Source organism: Periplaneta americana, chromosome 2, assembly GCF_040183065.1.
Source record: "Periplaneta americana isolate PAMFEO1 chromosome 2, P.americana_PAMFEO1_priV1, whole genome shotgun sequence".
NCBI lineage: Eukaryota > Metazoa > Arthropoda > Insecta > Blattodea > Blattidae > Periplaneta > Periplaneta americana.
The window spans coordinates 72,579,659-72,600,025 of NC_091118.1; the positions used below are offsets into that span (position 1 = coordinate 72,579,659).

Here is a 20,367-nt window from a genome sequence, read left to right on the forward strand (position 1 = left end):
TGGTCCTCCAGCTTGGGGTTGGGCGAAGGGCTAACAACCCATCGCCGTAAAAAAATACTTGATACGAAACCTTACATTGGATTTGAGGGAGGTGGGATATGATGATAGAGACTGGATTAATCTTGCACAGGATAGGGACCGATGGCGGGCTTATGAGAGGGCGGAATGAACCTGCGGGTTCCTTAAAAGCCATTTGTAAGTAAATAAGTAAGTATCCGTTTCCCACATGTTAGGTAACACTGTGTGTATTATATTATATTATATTATATTATGTTATATTATATTATATTATATTATATTATATTATATTATATTATATTACATTATATTATATTATATTATATTATATTATATTATATTATATTATATTATATTATATTATATTATATTATATTATATTATATTATATTATATTCCCTACCCATTATATCCTGCCCTAGTTGCCTCATGAGTGATGCCTTATTGGTGTTACTTATGAAGTTCAAACCTGTCTTCGGACAGTTCACTAAACAACAACATATACAGTATTATGTCGATAGTTTTAGGTAAAGGGATTTAACCCCCAATTTTTAAATGTGACTTTTTGTGCTGTAATTAGTTAAAATTTAATTAAAAACGTAAAATTATGTTTTTTTGACAATTAGGCTATGTTTACATTCCTTCATATAAGGTAACTAATAATAATGTGCTAAAATGTAAAATTATAACTGTTTCTGAAAAATTTTTCCTTTCAGGGATAAGCTTTTTTACCTGAAAGCCGTCGATATTGTACTTATTGTATTGTATTATGTTATGTTATGTTTTATTTTATTATATACTAGCCGTACCCGTGCGCTCCGCTGCACCCGTTAGAAATAAATATAAAATAATTACATAATTAAAATAGGACATTTGATCCAGGGAATATTCGTGTTTGATAGAAGGATAAATCGTTTAATATGTTACTTAATTTAAATTATATTTAAATAATTAAAATGGAATCATTTTGGTCCAGAGAGCACTCATTTGGTGCAATGACAATTCCTTTAACATGTTTCTTAATTTTTATTACATGCATCCATAGTTCAGTGAACATTGACATCATTTACATTTAATGTGTATACATTATTTTACTTGTTACATGTTTCCATTGAATTATGGTAATAACTTAATTTTAACTCTTGTTTTCTACGTATTCAGTAAATGGCGCTTGGCCAACTATGGTTCTGAACCCTTCAAATAACTTATATTATATTATATTATATTATATTATATTATATTATATTATATTATATTATATTATATTATATAAAAAGTGTGTTGATAACGGATGTATCCCGATAAGTAAGTTTTCAATTTGTTATGGGGGCTCTTGAATCTCAGGAGGAACAAATTTTATTTTACAACAGGGCAACATAATCTTCTTGGCTCATTACCCAAATTTTTTGCATTGCATTTAATGCATATGTATTTTATGTATTTTAACTCGATTCAATTGAGCATAGTTAAAATTTGGATTATAAAATAATGAAATGCTAAGCTAACATATTATTACTGCATACTAAATCAATACACTCTCGTTGTTCGTTAATTCTCTGAGATAAACATTATTTTAAGAAATACAGGAAACGAATACACAGAATAGCCTATCAAGTTGTTTGTGCATAAGAAGCTATTTTAATCTTACCTGTGCTCAATTCACTCAGAAGTTACTGTAATAACATTATAGCATTATGTCCATACAGAGAAACTACACTTTCCAATGGTGAAATAATAATTAATTATACAAATCGGTTAATTTAGCTTCCGATATTGCTTCATACAAACACAGAAACATTTTCTGTAGGCTATGATTCATATCTTTCGACTGTTGTTGACCAAAGCCCCTTATAGACGAAGTCATTTGTTTTTTATTTCATTATACGGCCTTAGATGGCAGTTATTTTAATTTTAAAACTCATTTATCTCATTAAATATCAGTCCTATCAAAATTTTGTATAGAATAAAACTTATCGGAAATGTTTTTAAAGAAATGTTTGTTATGTAACATTTTTCATAAAAATCAATAATAAGCGATATATTTCGATTTATTTAATTCAGGCCCCCTTATAACCCCCCTTTTAAATAATGTATCTTGAATGCCATATAGCCTATAATCTAAGTTACAACGAACTTAATTTATATTCCAATTTTCATCGAAATCCCTTCAGTCATTATCGCGTGAAAAGGTAACAAACGTACAGACAGCCAGACAGACAGACAGACAGACATACAAACAAAAATTTCAAAAAAGCGAATTTCGGTTTCAGGGTGGTAAATTATATATGTTAGGACCAATTATTTTTGGAAAATCAAAAATTACCAGAAAAATTTCGGCTATAGATTTATTATTAGTATAGATTATATTATAAACTATGACTAAAATCACATGGTTTTCTGTTAAAAATGCAATGCACAAAGCGATTATGAATCCAACTGTTTTATTTCCCTTTCATTAGCAGACTGTTATCTCTTCACTGTTTTCTTTTGTTTCTTTTCAAGAGGGAGTGGCTTGTACCACGCTAACCATATGGATGAGGTCCGCTATTTTTGGGGACGTCTAATGTAACTTTGAAATCCTTAAAATTGTAAAATTATTGGCCAAAAGCGCAGTCCTTTAACGATTACTTACTTACTTACTGGCTTTTAAGGAACCCTGAGGTTCATTGCCGCCCTCACATAAGCCCGCCATTGGTCCCTATCCTGAGCAAGATTAATCCCGTCTCTATCATCATATCCCACCTCCCTCAAATCCATTTTAATATTATCCTCCCATCTACGTCTCCGCCTTCCCAAAGGTCTTTTTCCCTCAGGCCTCCCAACTAACACTCTATATGCATTTCTGGATTCGCCCATACGTGCTACATGTCCTGCCCATCTCAATTTTTTATTCCTTTGCTGTGGTCGTGCCAGAGAATCAGTCCCATTCCGAGGCTTATTTGAAGGATTCGTAACAAGCTGTTTTTTACGGTGATGGGTTGTTAGCCCTTCGCCCAACCCCCAAGCTGGAGGACCACCCCTCATCGGCTGTCCGCGACTGCTTATTCAATATATTCACAGCTACCCTCCATATCTGGAGGCCGTCTCCTCGATCCGCAACCTGAGGACGCGCCATGCCGTGGTGATAGGGACCCACAATACATGGTCTTTAACGATTATTATTATTATTATTATTATTATTATTATTATTATTATTATATTTTATTTTATTTTAAGCGCTTTCCTATTCGGGAACCTGTGAACACAAACCTAGAAATTTGCACCGATGCTATAGTATACTCGATATTTCCTTATTGTTAAGGCATTGTGACGTCGTCGTCTTCTTGATATGGTCATACTTGGGCTGCTGAGGCAACGTGACAGTGTTCAGTACTTCTTAGTTCGGAATAATTAACAGTATTGGAACATCCACTTTAGAGGTAATACCTCCCCAGGTTTATGCGTCTGTTGCACTCGGAGGCCCACGTGATCGAGTCCCAGATTGTAATGCTTGAAGCAGAAGCTGAGAAAATTGCGGCTTTCATACTTGTAATTGTGTGTGGCGGGGGTGGACGGCTTGCATAGTCGACAAGATAATTAACTGCCATAGGGTGTTTCTCAACTTGTGAAACATCTGGAAGTGGTTAAATATGTTGTATGTAACATGAAGTAAGGAAATGTATGGTAATGTAGTTGTGACTGCTGCCAAGTAGCTTGTATGCTTCTTAAAGAAAGAGTTCGATTTCCGATCCTAGCTTATGTGACCTGTTGGGTGGTACCATTCCCAGCTGCACCGGCAACAAGTGCTCACTGACTGGCTTTTTACTCAAGGACACGCACCAAAAACGCTGGCACTGGCTATACCGGTACATGTCTAGCGGCGTACGGAAGGCCGAGCTAGAGTTTCCTCTCCACCTTTGCCCCACTTGCCTTTGTTACCCCCACCAAACGACCAGTACTTTTGAACAGACTTTCCAAGTGAAATTTAAAAAAAAATTGGTTAGGGAAGTGAACATAGTGCCATACTTCCATCATCCGTATAGTCACACAAATATTGTTACCGAGCAATTGTAATCTATTTTAATATTATGTGAAGAATGTAATTACACCTATTTTCTTTCGATAATTGGTATAGTAACAACTGTCATGTATTTTAAAAACATAATGTGATGTACCTATATGTAGGCTATGTATATTTCTGTCTAACAAGCAAACGTTCTGATGGGGGCAGATAAAAATGTTAATTTTTTTCTTCCACCATGTTAATAATGTCAAAAGAAATGCTTATACAAATTTTGGTCACTCGACCGCAATTACGAGGCCGTCCAGAAAGTGATTTTCTCTGGGGCCGTTTATAGAAAAAATCACAATTGCATGGAAATATTTATTGAAACAGATACAGCAATTGTTGCGCTATTTGTCAACATATCCCCCACTGGAATTGAGACATTTGTCATACCATGGGATCAATTTTTGTGTCGTAGAAGTCAGCCGCCTCAGATCGGAACCAGCGTTTGACAGCCGTCTGCACCTCTCTCTATCGATCCCATGATATGAGAAATGTCTCAATTCCGATGAAAATTATGTTTAAAAATAGTTCAACAATTGCTGTGTCTGTTCCAATAAATTTGTCCAATGAAATTGTGTTTTTTTTTCTGTTAATGGCCCCTGACGAACTTATTTTTTACGGCCCTCGTAATTGCGGTCGATTGGCCAAAATTTGTATAAGCATTTCTTTTGACATTATAAACATGGTGGAGGAAAAAAAAAATAACTTTTTTATCTGCCCCCATCAGAACGTTTGCTTGTAAGTTTAATAATATTTTTGTAATAAAAATTACCTGTCCTTATATTTAAATAAAACTTCACACGATTTGTTGCAAAATCCTTACTCAGCTAAAATCATGAAGGGTTGTGAAAGGGGTACAGGAGAGGCCATCGAATTTAAAGGGCACAGATCATACAAGGGGCAAGACCGAGCGAGCGAGCGAGACATCCGCTTCTTGTCACGCTCGACAAACTTGAACCGAACATAGAGCATAAAATGCACGACACTAGTGCACTATACCCGGTAGAGGGAAGAGACTTATCCTACATTAAAAAGAAAAATTCTTTTCTAACCCATCTTTCCAATATCAGAATATACTGATAAATATTATTTTTTTTATAATCTAGCCTATAATGTGTGAAAGTAAGAGACGTTTGTCGTAAATCTTAGACGTGCACTTGGTTGAATAAATAACAATCTATGATAGTTTCTTGTTAATTCGAGTTTTAAATATTTATAAAATAGTAGCCTAACGCATCTTCTTTTGGTTCAAAGTGTTATAACGCGAGTCAGAATCATGAAATGAATACTAGCCATTGTTTTTAGTCACCAGGGGCCTACTCCACTATTAAGACCACCGCTGTGGAGGAGCTACATCGGTCAGCACGTCTGACCGTGAAACAAGCGGGCCCGGGTTCGAATCCTGGTTGGGACGAGTTACCTGGTTGGGGTTTTTCGTTGGTTTTCCCTCAATCAATTGAAAGAGAATTGCTGGGTAACTTTCGGCGTTGGACCTCGGACTCATTTCGCCATCATTAATTCACAGATCATCATCATCATCATCATCATCATCCATATCATAGCCCGGGTTAAGTTCACGGTGCGGCGTACTGTACTTGTAGAAGAGCGCTGCTGTTCGGCTACCCCAGGCTTGCAGAAATGGGCGCCAATTGTAGCGTTACGTCACTCATCAGAATAAGTCACTCATCCCTTCCTTCCATCCCCGCGTCATTTATTTGGTAGGAGAGGGGATTTATATTCAGTGTCTGTGTTATGTGATTGCGTACGGGCCACAGATACGGCATTCAACGTCGGTGGGCTGTCGACGGGGAACCAACGCTTTCCCCATGCTTTCTACCCCTCTCTCGCAAGTTCTGTATCCCTGGGCTACCTAATCATTCACAGAATAGGACTGGTAAGTACAATAAGCCTCAGGCTGCAGTGCAAACCTTCGGGTCCCTCCTCTGTGCAAGAGAGAAAAATTCCACTATTAAACTTTTCAAATTTTCACCTTTCAGGTTGCACTTTTCAAATACTCTGTTACTGCACATAATGTTTTTAACAAGGTTTCTAGAAAGAGAATGAAATGTTTTAAAACCATGTGGAAGTTATTTTATATGTACAGTATTGGCAAAAAAAACCGAACCGACCCTTGTAGCTGATTTCAGAGCCCTGTTCACTTCAGAGCACGATAGACTGGTAACTAAGAATTTCGTGGTTCGAATCCTGCCTGGGAAGGAAACTTTTTTTTGTTCCTTATTCAGATTTATTCCCAATACTTTTCGATGGCAGCGATATTTTACTACTTAATTAATTTACTATTCCAGAACATGAATTTTACCAGCAATCGAAAAGTATTGGGAATAAATTTGAATAAGGAACAAAATAAAGTTTCCTTCCCAGGTGGGATTCGAACCACGAGAGTCTTAGTTACCAGTCTATCGTGCTCTGGAGTGAACAAGGCTCTGAAATCAGCTACAAGGGTCGGTCCGTTTTTTTTTTTTTTTTTTTTTTTTTTTTTTGCCTCTACTGTACATACGTTTTATTATTCTCTGTGAAGATTTAGTTCCATTTAATTCTGTTACGAAACTAAATTTATGTCTACCAATTTTGAATACTCTTAAAAGCAGATTGAATATTAAAAATGTTTGCACAACTTCTTAAATTAAATAATTAAACTTAATACCGTTTTAAAGGTAGGCCTACTTTCAAAATATTTTAATGTGTGAAATGAATTAAAAATTTAGAGGCACTGATCAATGTTTTCAGATACAGAGTTGGGAATCTTACAGATTAAATAACCAATGTGTGAGATTTCTTGGACATTTTTCTACATTTTTTTCTTTTGTATTTGAATTTTGAATGAAATAGTCATCAATATTTTTATCACCTGGTTGTTTTACCTTCCGAGTATAATGGTTAAGATTGATTGCACTCTAACCTTCATTTTTTAAATGGTGCTAGGAAGACGATCTGCTTCTCTGCCGATCCGGAGTTGCGCTCGGGCGTGGGTTCGTTTCCCGCTTAGGGCTGACTACCTGATTAGATTTTTTCCGAAGTTTTCCGCAACTGCAAAGCGAATGGCAGGTAATCTGTAGCGAATCTTCGGTATCATCTCGCCACATACAATCTCGCTATCACCAATCCCACCGGCGACGCTAAATAACCGAGTAGTTGATAGAGCGTCGTTAAATATCCAACTAAAAAAGTAGTTTAGTCGCTGACGTAAGGCGGGATACGACATTATTTCCTTATCCGAAGTATGGGTCCCATTCCTGCTTGGACTGATTACCTGGTTAGACTTTTCCTCCCGGAGGTTTTGCCGAATTGTGAGGCGAATGTTAGGTAATCATGGGGCTGATGCTCGGCCCTATTTCGCCAAATATCTTCTCGCAATCAATAATTCCATAGACTCTGAATAACCTAGTAGTTGATACCGCGTTGTTAAATAACCTACAAAGAAAATCAATAGCTATAAACACCTTATAGTTTCTCTTACGTATGCTCTTTTTCGTCTGTAAAATATTTAGATCTACTTAATTTCGTTGAGGGTCTAAATTATTTTGTAAAGAATCTTTAATTATCTAAAAGTCATAGTAAAGTTCCAAAGTTAGTAAAAAAGAATATATAATTTTAATAATTAGTTTGAAATTGCGCACACAACGATTAAAAAAATCACTGTAAAATTAGCTCGGTGTTGATCTGTCGGTGTTTCTTGGAGCATCATGCTTCTCACGTAAATTTAGAAACAATTAACAAAAATTGTTCAATTAATTCTGGAACATGCTGTGGACACGTGACCGGAATGTTTCCGCAGCGCTGGCAGCACGCAACATCCGTTGGGACTTGTTTCTCGGCTTCACTACCAGATGGCGCAGTAGTCCTGTGGGATGCGACATGGAAACGAATACGCTGTTCTGAAGGAGATGCGCGGGACGGAAGAGGGATCGTAGCCATTTCCATGGGAACCGGAATATCCGGACAAATGACGATACAGTTTAATTTCCCTGGCGTAAAACAAAAACCGGTCGACATACGGAATTAGTCGCAAGAGTGACGACTGCATTTAACTGAGAACTTTGCGTTGATGAGGAAATGGGCAAGAAATATCCTTTTTCTGTCGTAAAAATTTGAATTTCCTTCTGGAATTCCTCCCAATTTTGTTCTGATGCGAGCGTTTTCAGATGAACTAGGTAACCTACTACTCTCCAAAAGGACGAAATAAGAAACCAGTCAACACACCATGCAATTATAATAAAATAAAATATACGAAAGTGAAGTACCTTCATTTCCCATAACTATGGTCCTGGAACACAACTCTGGTCCACGTTACAACCATTCAAAGAACACTGTAGAAGTAACATAGACCGTTCGTAGATAGCTGCAGTGACTTGTCTTCAAACTACAGAACAGCAAAAATATAGCTAGTATATACAGTCGCGAAGCTCAATACGTAGTAAATATGCAAACATTAGATAGTTGCTCACCACTAGGATCGCTAATATCGCCTCATTACAGGCAATGCAAAATAGTACCGTCACAGTCTATTGTTTCTAGCACCCTCAAAACTCAAGCTTCGTGACTGCATATAGTAGACTGTGGTACTACATTATGTAGTACAAAATTTGAATGTTTGTATCGTGGACCATAGTTGTGTTCCAGGACCATAGTTGTGGGAATGACGGTACTGTGTTTAAACAGTGTTTCTCAACCGTCGGGTCGCGCCTCGGTACCAGCCCTGGCATCAATTATACAGGGCCGCGAGATATTCTCCTGAAATTTGTCATTTTACTTTTCTAAGTACTTTTCAGGAATAAATATTTTGTAGCGGAAATATTCTTAGATGAATAATTTTCATGATTGTGTCGAAAAGCGCAGATCCATATCGTCTCTATCCAAACTTACATAACAGAGGAATAAGATTTCTTCTTTCTTTTTCCACCACACATCTTTGTGAAACTTAATGGTATTTGAGAATAAAGTTGCTAAGAAAATATTTGGGGCTAAGAGGGATGAAGTTACAGGAGAATGGAAAAAGTTACACAACGCAGAACTGCACGCATTGTATTCTTCACCTGACATAATTAGGAACATTAAATCCAGACGTTTGAGATGGGCAGGGCATGTAGCACCTATGGGCGAATCCAGAAATGCATATAGAGTGTTAGTTGGGAGGCCGGAGGGAATAAGACCTTTGGGGAGGCCGAGACTTAGATGGGAGGATAATATTAAAATGGATTTGAGGGAGGTGGTTATGATGATAGAGACTGGATTAATCTTGCACAGGATAGGGACTGATGACGGGCTTATGTGAGGGCGGCAATGAACCTCCGGGTTCCTTAAAAGCCAGTAAGTAAGTAAGTTTTTTAAGTTTATGAGACACTGCAGGAGTCACAAAATGGGACCACAAAAGAAATGATGATATCCTGAAAGAACACGCAACCGAACCAATAGTACAATTTGTAAATAGTCGAAGGAAAAATTGGAAAAACCATGTCTGAATAATGGATAGAACACGCATCCCGAAACAAATCCTCGTGGAAGAAGATCCGTTGCTCGCCCGGCTAAGAGATGGACTCATTTGAGTCTGTAACGGCGTAACAAATCTTTTGGTTTAATATATGTTTTGGATCATGATGATGACGGTGATGATGATCTATAAGATAGTTACCTAAACAACATTTAATTTAATTATTTAAAAATTTGAAATAATGAACTAACAAACTTAATTTTTTCGCATAATATCTTCTACCACTCAAAACTCGCAACCATTCTCCGTAATCTCAATTCCTACCGCATGACAGACACATCACATTCACCCCAATTTGAGAGCTTATTTGCGAAAAATATAAATGATGTAAGAATAACGTCCCGTTAGACTGCCATCTGTTGGATAAATTGTTAACTGTGTTCAGACAGAAACTTGGAAGCGTCTCTGTGGGGTGCATACGCTTTGCGGCCCCGCGGGGGGCTAATCTGGCCCCCTGAAGGGCACACTTCACTTGATCTCGTGTTAACTGTAATTTCGTGCATTTGTAGACCTAATGACCCATATTCATAACTAAGGAAGATTCGACGGTTTGTGGACACTATATTGTTGAGCTCGTTAACTTGTGTGTGAATAAATGCTGAAACATTAACCAGCATCAACGATTATTAAGTCTAACATGATTTTACGCCACTTTTTTCTGCATCTTACAATCCATAACTTCGCATAGCACATTATTGGTTCGTGGTCCTCTTAATTAATTTGTTTTCTTATTGTTGTCATCACAAACTGATGGGAATCCTGGAAATAGGTGTGCATTGGAAAGAGAGGAAGTTGTTCAGTAATCTTTATATGAAACGAGTCAAAATCAGGATAGGAGAAGAAATGTCAGAAGAAAGTGAAATAGGAAGAGAAGTATGACAAGGATGCCTTTATCACCTATCCTATTCAACATCTACTTGCAGGATTTAGTGAAGAACTGTTTTCAGAACATGGGAGGGGTGATAGGAGGAAGAAGAAGATAAGGTGCATAAGATTTGCTGATGATATTATGACATTGTTAGCAGAAGAGGAGACGATACTAAGGAATATGCTAGTGGAGATAAATGACAGCTGTGAACAGTATGGGATGAAGAAAAACACAAACAAGACAAAGACCATGGCTGTCGGAAGAGAAAATAAAGATAAACGTACGAATACTTAATGAAGCAGTAGAGCAAGTGGATAGCTTCAAATACTTGGGGTGCACTATAAGTAGTAACATGAACTGCTGCCAGGAAGTCAAAAAGAGTATAGCAATGGCAAAGGAAGCTTTTAATAGAAAAAGAAGGGTCTTCTGCGGACCTCTGGAAAAATAACTAAGGAAGAGACTAGTGAAATGCTTTGTGTGGTGTGCAGTATTGTATGGAGCCGAAACATGGATATTACGACGAATTGAAGAAATATGACTAGAAGCATTTGAAATGTGGATATGGAGAGGAATGGAAATGGAAGACAGAATAAGAAATGAAGCTATGTTGGAAAGAGTAGGTGAAGAAAAAATTATGCTGAAACTGATGAGGAAGAGAAAAAGGAATTGGTTGGGTCACTGGCTAAGAATAAACTGTCTATTGAAAGATGCACTGGAAAGAATGATGAACGGGAGAAGAGTTCGGGGCAGAAGAAGATATCAGATGATAGACGAAATTAAGATATGTGGATCATATGCGGAGATAAAGAGGAAGGAAGAAAATAGGGAAAGATTGGAGAAAGCTGGGTTTGCAGTGAAAGACCTGCTCTTAGGCAGAACACTATATATGTATGTATTTATGTATGTATGTATGCTATCATAGAAACTTTCTTAATTGTTGTTGTTGTTGTTCAGAATGAGACGTATTTTTTTGTTATGGCCCATCATTAATCCGATGACTTCTATATCCCTGAGTTTATATGATTTTATTATTATTATTATTATTAATTTATTTATTTATTTATTTATTTATTTATTTAACCTGGTAGACAGAAGGCCGTCAGGCCTTCTCTGCCCCTCTACCAGGGGATTACAACTATAATATGAACAAATGTTATGTAATAAGGGATAGTTGGTTCAAAAATAGTCCTTTTCTCTAGATAGACCTCCTCGGGTTGATTCTGATGCGTCTCGAATCTGATGGTCGGATCCAGAATATAACCTTTTGTTCTCCAGGTTTAAATGTTGTATCAGTACGCCGATGACTTCCAGTATCCGCTATTCTATGGACTTCTTCATAGGTAGTGTAGCCATTGGATTTAAGGCATGTTGCGATTACAGACCTGGTCTTGTGATGCCTGCTGTTATGAAGATTTTCGCCAAATGGGCATAAACCCAAGATATGAGCCAAAGTTTCAACCTCGCTGTGGCATCGCCTATACTGGTTATTGTTTTGAGTTCTGCCTGGAACAGCTCGTACAGAAGCAACATTACCGGTCATCTTCAGCGCATCTCTCCACTCGGAGCTAGAAAGGCCCGTAAGATGTCTGACCCAGCTGTTTGCGGGAGTGAAATCTTGATATAAGCTGACACCATTTATTAAATTCTTAAGAGCGCAAAGTTTTCCTGGGTTTCCTTGAGTCCGTTAGACCTCTTTTGTTCTTAATGGTGTCTGGGGAGATCAAATTGTTATCCAGAGGTAACTTTCCGAGGTTAGCTTTCATTACGCTCTCTAAATCTCTTGTGTTGGGAATATGTTGATTATCTGATCTCATCAAAAGTTGACAACTATTAATTTGTTGAAGGACTGCCTCCCATGTAGTTAGATTTTTTTTTACATTGGGGAATTTAATTGAAGTGAATTTATTATGGCGGGCAGAATAACTATCTCATGCCCCCATGTTATATTGCTACCTGTGCACTTCATTAGAATCGGTACTCAGTTTCGAAGCCGTTAGTCCTGTGAACTTACAGTATATTTATTTTCCCCTATTATATTATAGCATTATCTAAGAAATTAACTATTTCTTTGTGACAGTAGAATAGAAAGGGTGGGGGAAGGGAAGAGGTCCGTGGCCCATTTCTTTTAGGGCTCATCCCGACATTAGTCTTTTTACTCAAGGGAAACCACGGAAAAACCTTGAGCAGGATGAGGTGTCGTGCTGACGACAGGCCAATTGTCTTCATTATGATATGTATGTATTGAGGTGGAATGTTGGCTTTTAATCATAATTTGAAATACAAACACATTAAAAATCCATAAAAATTATCTATACTAATAATAAATCTGTAGCCGAAATTTTTCTGGTAAATTTCGATTTTCCAAAAGTAATTGGTCCTAACATATATAATTAACCACCCTGAAACCGAAAATCGCTTTTTTGAAATTTTTGTTTGTTTGTATATATGTCTGTCTGTCTGTCTGTCTGTCTATATGTTTGTTACCTTTTCACGCGATAATGGCTGAACGGATTTCGATGAAAATTGGAATATAAATTAAGTTCGTTGTAACTTAGATTATAGGCTATATGGCATTCAAAATACATTTAAAAGGGGGGTTATAAGGCGGCCTGAATTAAATAAATCGAAATATCTCGCTTATTATTGATTTTTATGAAAAATGTTACATAACAAACATTTCTTTAAAAACATTTCCGATAAGTTTTATTCTATACAAAATTTTGATAGGACTGATATTTAATGAGATAAATGAGTTTTAAAATTAAAATAACTGCCATCTAAGGCCGTATAATGAAATAAAAAACAAATGACTTCGTCTATAAGGGGCCTTGGTCAACAATCGAAAGCTATGAATCATAGCCTACAGAAAATGTTTCTGTGTTTGTATGAAGCAATATCGGAAGCTAAATTAACCGATTTGTATAATTAATTATTATTTCACCATTGGAAAGTGTAGTTTCTCTGTATGGACATAATGTTATAATGTTATTACAGTAACTTGTGAGTGAATTGAGGACAGGTAAGATTAAAATAGCTTCTTATGCACAGAAAACTTGATGGGCTATTCTGTGTATTCGTTTCCTGTATTTCTTAAAATAATGTTTATCTCAGAGAATTAACGAACAACGAGAGTGTATTGATTTAGTATGCAGTAATAATATGTTAGCTTAGCATTTCATTATTTTATAATCCAAATTTTAACTATGCTCAATTGAATCGAGTTAAAATACATAAAATACATATGCATTAAATGCAATGCAAAAAATTTGGGTAATGAGCCAAGCAGATTATGTTGCCCTGTTGTAAAATAAAATTTGTTCCTCCTGAGATTCAAGAGCCCCCATAACAAATTGAATACTTACTTATCGGGGTAAATCCGTTATCAACACACTTTTTATATAATATAATATAATATAATATAATATAATATAATATAATATAATATAATATAATATAATTTATTTCAGTTATTTGAAGGGTTCAGAACCATAGTGGGCCAAGCGCCATTTACTGAATACGTAGAAAACAAGAGTTAAAATTAAGTTATTACCATAATTCAATGGAAACATGTAAGAAGTAAAATAAAGTATACACATTAAATGTAAATGATGTCAATGTTCATTGAACTATGGATGCATGTAATAAAAATTAAGAAACATGTTAAAGGAATTGTCATTGCACCAAATGAGTGCTCTCTGGACTAAAATGATCGCATTTTAATTATTTAAATATAATTTAAATTAAGTAACATATTAAACGATTTATCCTTCTATCAAACACGAATATTCCCTGGATCAAATGTCCTATTTTAATTATGTAATTACTTTATATTTATTTCTAACGGGTGCAGCGGAGCGCACGGGTACGGCTAGTTTACAATAAAACATGTAGCCTACAATACATCTATGCAGCCAATAACGTGATGACCCTGAAACAGAGAAATAACATTATTAATGCAGTAATATACTTATGTCTGTCTGCCGAGTCATGTGGTTGTTTAGTATTCAATTTGATTTGCGTCTTGTACGTTGTCGTTCCAAGCTAGAGGGTTGAGTACGCTCTTAGGTCTTTTGTGTATATCTAAAGCAGGGTTGTGGTACCCAGGGAAGAAATTAATGGGTTGCTGCTGTACGACTTGATGTACATGCAGAAGGCTTGATTAGAAATGTATTATTGAATCGTTCAAATTTCAAGTTCTATATGAATAAATCTAACAGGCGTTAAGGCTGGTTCACAATAAACCAGGAACGGAAACGAGAACGAGAACGGAAATATTGTTGAAATAAATGTGCTTACTGTATTTAAATGTGAGCATTCACAATTAACGAGAAGATTGCCAGAGCCAGGGAACGGGAACGTGAAAGTTAATTGTGAATGCTCACATTTAAATACATTTATTTCAACAACATTTTCGTTCTCGTTCTCGTTCTTGTTGTCGTTTCCGTTCCCGCTTTATTGTGGATCAGCCTTTACTCAGTGAAGTCCTGTAATGAATATTAAAAGTTCGAAATAGACCAAGGCCTTTATATTTACTGTTAGAGTAATATTTTCGGAATATAAATATTGTTTTTTTTTTGTGAACATATAAGTAGTATTACATTTGATTAAATGAAAATGTTCATTGTTATTTGTTATAATGAGGCTAGAATCATAATTTGTATGCTTTGTATGTTATTTTTGTATGTGTGGGTAAATTATTTTAGATTGGGAGTTATGAAGTTTATAATTACAAGTTATTGTTTATTTTTATTATTCGGTTAGTATTTTCTTGTTCTAAGGCCATGGACAACAGGAGCATAAGTTTGGTTACCACCCTGCTGTACATGTTTGTCGTTCTGGTTCATTGACATTGAGAGCTGGGCTACTATTTTTTCATTCGGTAGAGATACAGTCCAAGCTCACACAACTTAACAGTTTCCGTACCAACTTCCTAGCTCTGGTTATAACGAATGACCTATAATCACAGTATAATATATACAGTCACGAAGCTTGAGTTGTTGAGGGTACTAGAAACAATAGACTGCGCCGGTACTATTTCACATTGTCTGTGATGAGGCGATAGGAGAGATCCTAGTGGTTAGCAACTACCTCTGGATGCATATTCCCTACGTATTGAGCTTCGTGACTGTAGATACTAGACTGTGCTATAACTACAAAATAGTGAATTTGAGATACAGAGCCTCAAACATATCGGGTATAAAAGCATTGCGCAGAACCACATTCAGATGTTTCTAGAAGGCGCTGTGTCTGTTGGAAGGAAATGATATTTTGTCAGGAAGGAGATATGTTAAATATATGGAGACGGAAAAAAGACGTAACGTATGTTAAGTTGTTATTCCAGGGAACTTCTCAATTTAATGAAATCAAGTATAAGCGGAAAAATAATTTTAGCGTGATGGACTAATTAAAATAATATTCCATTCGTGAAATATATAAAAAGAAGTATGCTATCCTTATGATACCATTTATAAATTTTGTAAGTCTACCAGAATTATGCCTGAATAAGAAATCTGTACTCCTGATTCAGCTGTAAGATTATGGACTGTTAATTTATTATCGTATAACTTCAGTCACGTGTTACGAATGCTTACGACTTTATGCGGTTGCTCTACAGTGTACTATGACGCCATCGTCAAAACTATTCGACCCTACTTTAGTCTGCAGAAAGAAAAATGTAGCCCATTGCCAGAGCCGTGTAAGTAATGGAAAGAATTTCGAAACCCGGCGGTCGGTTTCGCAATACACGAGTTTTTATGTTGTTCTTCTTATTTTTCAGGTGGATTGATGAACGTATAGACGGCGGCCGGACGAGAAAGTGAGTCCTCTTCAACTCTCTATGAGGTAAGGTCGGAGTTCACCTCCTGCAACAGAACCATCGATCAATTCTACCTCACATGCAACACCGGTCTATAGCACATGATTTCCTCCAATTAGAACAGAACTGATGACTTACCACCGTAAGAGATATAATGCTTATAAAGTTTCTTGTAAATAGAGTGGCTATAGATGTAGGTTTTCTCTGAACACTTCAGTTTTACTAGCCACTGTTACTTCGAATTTCCCTTAGCATCCCATTTAATAATTTCATTGTCTTTGAATAGTATACTTTCCGTCGATTAAGAGGAATAACATGTCCCATTCTGCTCCACTCTGTTGTCTTTGTTCCATTGTAATTCGTTATATAACATTCTAATCTGTTCTCCTCTAATTTTTTCACTGCTACTCTGTTGTAATCTTATCTACTCCATTCTGTTCCATTTTGCGTAATTTCACTCAATTCTGTTCTCCTCCACTCATCTCTGTTTTATTCAACTCTACTCGGTTCTGCTTAACTACATTCTGTTCTATTCCACTCCGTTCTGTTCTAATGCACTCCAACCTATTCTAATCCATTCCATTGTGTTCTCTTCCATTTCATTCTGTTCTTTTCAACTCCAGTCTGTTCTTTTTCATTCCATTCTGTTATATTCCACTCCATTACGTTATATCCCACTCCGTTATGTTCTATTTAATTCCATTCAGTTCTATTTCACCCCAATCAGTTCTATTCCAATCTATTCAGTTCCATTCAAATCCATTCAGTTCTATTCCACCCCATTCTGTCATATTCTATTATTATTTTATATTCCAATTCATTCAGTTCTATTGCACCCCATTCTGTCATATTATATTACATTATTTTATATTCCAATTGAAGCAGTAATTAGGAGAGGGAGAGACCGATTTATTAGCGAAGTGATATCTCCATATTTCTATTACATGTATTCGCGGGGATGTTCTGGCGACTTCGTTAGAATTAGCTTCCCCACACAGGTGTTTCGACACTTGTCAGCATCGGACAGATTTAGGGCCACCTTGAGCGGGGTTTCGTATAGAGACTCGATGAAGCATAAAGCCCTAAAGTTAGACTGGACCCGTGGGAAAGATACTGCCAAGCTTGGGTTTTCCAAAGAACGGGTATTCTTGTGAGATATACAAACTAATTAGATGTTATGGGAAATCCAAAGTTTAAATTTAGAGATGACATATTTCGCGCCCAATAAGAAGAGATCTTGGTCCAGCTTATGAGGTCACTTTGGACCAATAGGGAATAGATTTTAGGCCAGTTAGTGACGTAGTTTTTAACCAATAGGATAGTTAGTTTTAGCGTAGGATAGGTTTTTATAAATAAGGGTGACGGGGAGCGGAGAGGACGACTACTATTCCGCTTCGGAGCGGAGATCATCAAAACAAATTTACATCGTGTCGGCGGCCCTACATACAGGGCAGAATAACTACTTCGTTCGGTGTCGACAGGACTACTATTTCGCTTCGTGTCATAGTGTACTGGACAGAGTATTGAATTTGTAGTATCGGATGGAGCTTATTCAGAGCCGCCATAGAGTCGATACAAAAGGCGACCAACGATTGAATTATATACTCAGCCGGAAATACATATTCTAGGGTTTACCAAGTGGATACGACAATAAACTTATAGTTTTGAAGTTTACGCTGCCTTTTATTTAAGTAGCCGGCTTGGTATTATTCCCGACATCACCCTATACCACAACAGTACCTCGGCTACCCTGAGTGAATCTCACGCAACATCGAGACGCACCCACCCTCAAATGGCGCCCAACGTGTGGTCACAATAACCACTCACCCTCAAATGGCGTCCAACGTGGGAACTCAATAACGACATCCACCCACAAATGGCGCTTTCCAACGTGGGGCTCGAAGGAAGACAGCTGTTCCAGTGACCGGCCCCGGGTGCGAACACAGCACCAAACAACGAGGAGGACCGGACGGAGCAGTTCAGCCCTGCATAGCCGAGGAACGACGCTGGAAGGCGGGAACAGAACCAAGCCATCGCGACATCACGACAACACTAGAGAAGACAACACGGGGACCACCAGAGAAGGCGACTCGGAGAGGCTGTGGCAAGTATGAATAGAAGACGTATAAATGTGTATATATGTATATGATATTTTGGGGGAATAATTATAAAGTGTATATGTTTCAATTTCTGGTGTGATATTTCGGGTGTATATATATATGTATTTTTTTTTGTGTGATATTTTGGGGGAAAGAGTGAAATAAGTGTATTGCGTAATTTGTTGGAAGTGAGCAGAGGGCAAATACAGGCCTAGTTAGATTATTAGTGGGAAAGCTAGCGTCGGATAGATGACAGAGTAGCATATAGATGATACTACGTAGCCATAGGAGTAAGGTAGTTAGGAAAATACGAGAAAGACGAGGAAATAGAAACAAGGGAACCATGGAGCAGAGGAAGGACGAGGAAATTATGGAAATTAGGGAGGAGGTCGAGAATAACGCAGGACAAGAAATAGAGGGAGAGCGAACGGTGGAAAAGCAACAGAGTAGAGACAGTGGCAAAGGGGAAATGACGCTAGAACAGTTATGGGAGCAGATGAGACAATTCATGGAAAATAACTCAAGGGAAAGTAAAGAGCAAATAAAGCAAATGGAAAATAAATTAGACAACAATTCAAGGGAAAGTAGAGAACAAATAAAACAAATGGAAAATAGATTGGGGGAAAGTTCGAGAGAGATTAGAGATCATATTGCAAAATTAGCGGAGAGAGGAAACAAGATGGAGGACAAAATAGAGAAGCTAGAGGGGAAATTAGCCGAGAATGGGATCGGAATGGAGAACCAATTGAAGATAGCTATGGATAGGATGTCAGAAAGTATGAAGGATTTAGAAGTTAGAGTTAGAGATAGCGCTACTAGAGAGAATAGCGATCTAAAATCAGCGGTTGAGGAAACGATAGTGGAAAAGGTTCGGGAAATTCAGAATTCGGTGGAAGAGAAAATAGGTGAGATGGATCAGGAAGTGGACGGTCTCAAGCGAGCCATAAAGAATAAAGAAAGGGCGGATAACGAATGTTTGGAAGAATTAAGAAGTAAACTAAACTCAATAAACGACGTACTAAATGGGGGTAGTCCCGCAAATTTAAGCGGACATAGCAGCTCGGACCGTGCAGTTTCTAGACAAGAGGGCACAAGTGAGAGCCCGGCATCAGGTAGCAACATAAATGTAAGACATGTTAACAATAGTGTTGGTGAGGAATGTCAGACCTCACGGGATGATGTGCGTAGTGAGTTGATAAATGTAAACGACAAGGCATATTTAGGCCGTCCCCAGTACCCCACTCACATTTTGAATGAGATTGGTTACCCTATTTTTGATGAGGTTGAATTTTCAAACCCACATAAGTACATAAGTGAGCTAGAAACGTACTTTAGAGTAAGAGGGGTGCCGGATGACTTAAAAATGACTGTCGTACGAAAGAGCCTAAAGAGCCGACCACTCAACTGGGCGCTAGTGGCCCTAGGGGATAATGTCACTTATGAGGAATTCAGAGAAAAATTTTCGGAGAGATACTGGGGACAAAGACAACAACAAAGAATTAGGAAGGAAATTAATCAGAGCAGGTTTGACGCGGGAAGAGGCGTCTCTATGATAGATTATTTTCTTGAAATTGTTAAGAAAGGGAAAAGCCTCAATCCGCCAATACCGGATTCAGAGCTGATCCAAACTGTGATTTCGCAGTATCCCGAGAACATAAGATATAATCTGATCGTAGCAGGGCCCCGAGACTTCGGGGAAACAATAGATTTATTGACTGCGCTGGATGGTTCGGACGCTACGCACTATGAATGTAGTGGACAGGCAGATTATGAACATGGCAAAGGAAAGGGTTCAAGCCCCACCGACCAGAAAGCGGGGAAGGGGGCAAGTACGGCCTTTTCATCCCCAAGGACAGGAGCCCAAAATCAGAGTAACTGGGGTGGTGACAGGAGCCCCAACAATGCACATAGTCGGTACCATAATGGCCATAACGGAGGGAAAAGTCCCTACAGGGAGAGAAGGATTGACCCGCCCTTTGGGGGTCCTTACAATAATAGTAGGAATAACCA

The 20,367-nt window shown here is 37.5% G+C and overlaps 1 long non-coding RNA gene across 1 annotated transcript in view; it reads left to right on the forward strand.

The window, feature by feature from the left end:
• Positions 1–20,367, forward strand: part of LOC138695281 (uncharacterized) — an 833,114-nt gene that overhangs the window by 351,351 nt on the left and 461,396 nt on the right. The window contains exon 2 of the long non-coding RNA XR_011331112.1: positions 16,220–16,284. This is a non-coding gene — a long non-coding RNA (uncharacterized lncRNA). The remainder of the gene's footprint in view (positions 1–16,219; positions 16,285–20,367) is intronic.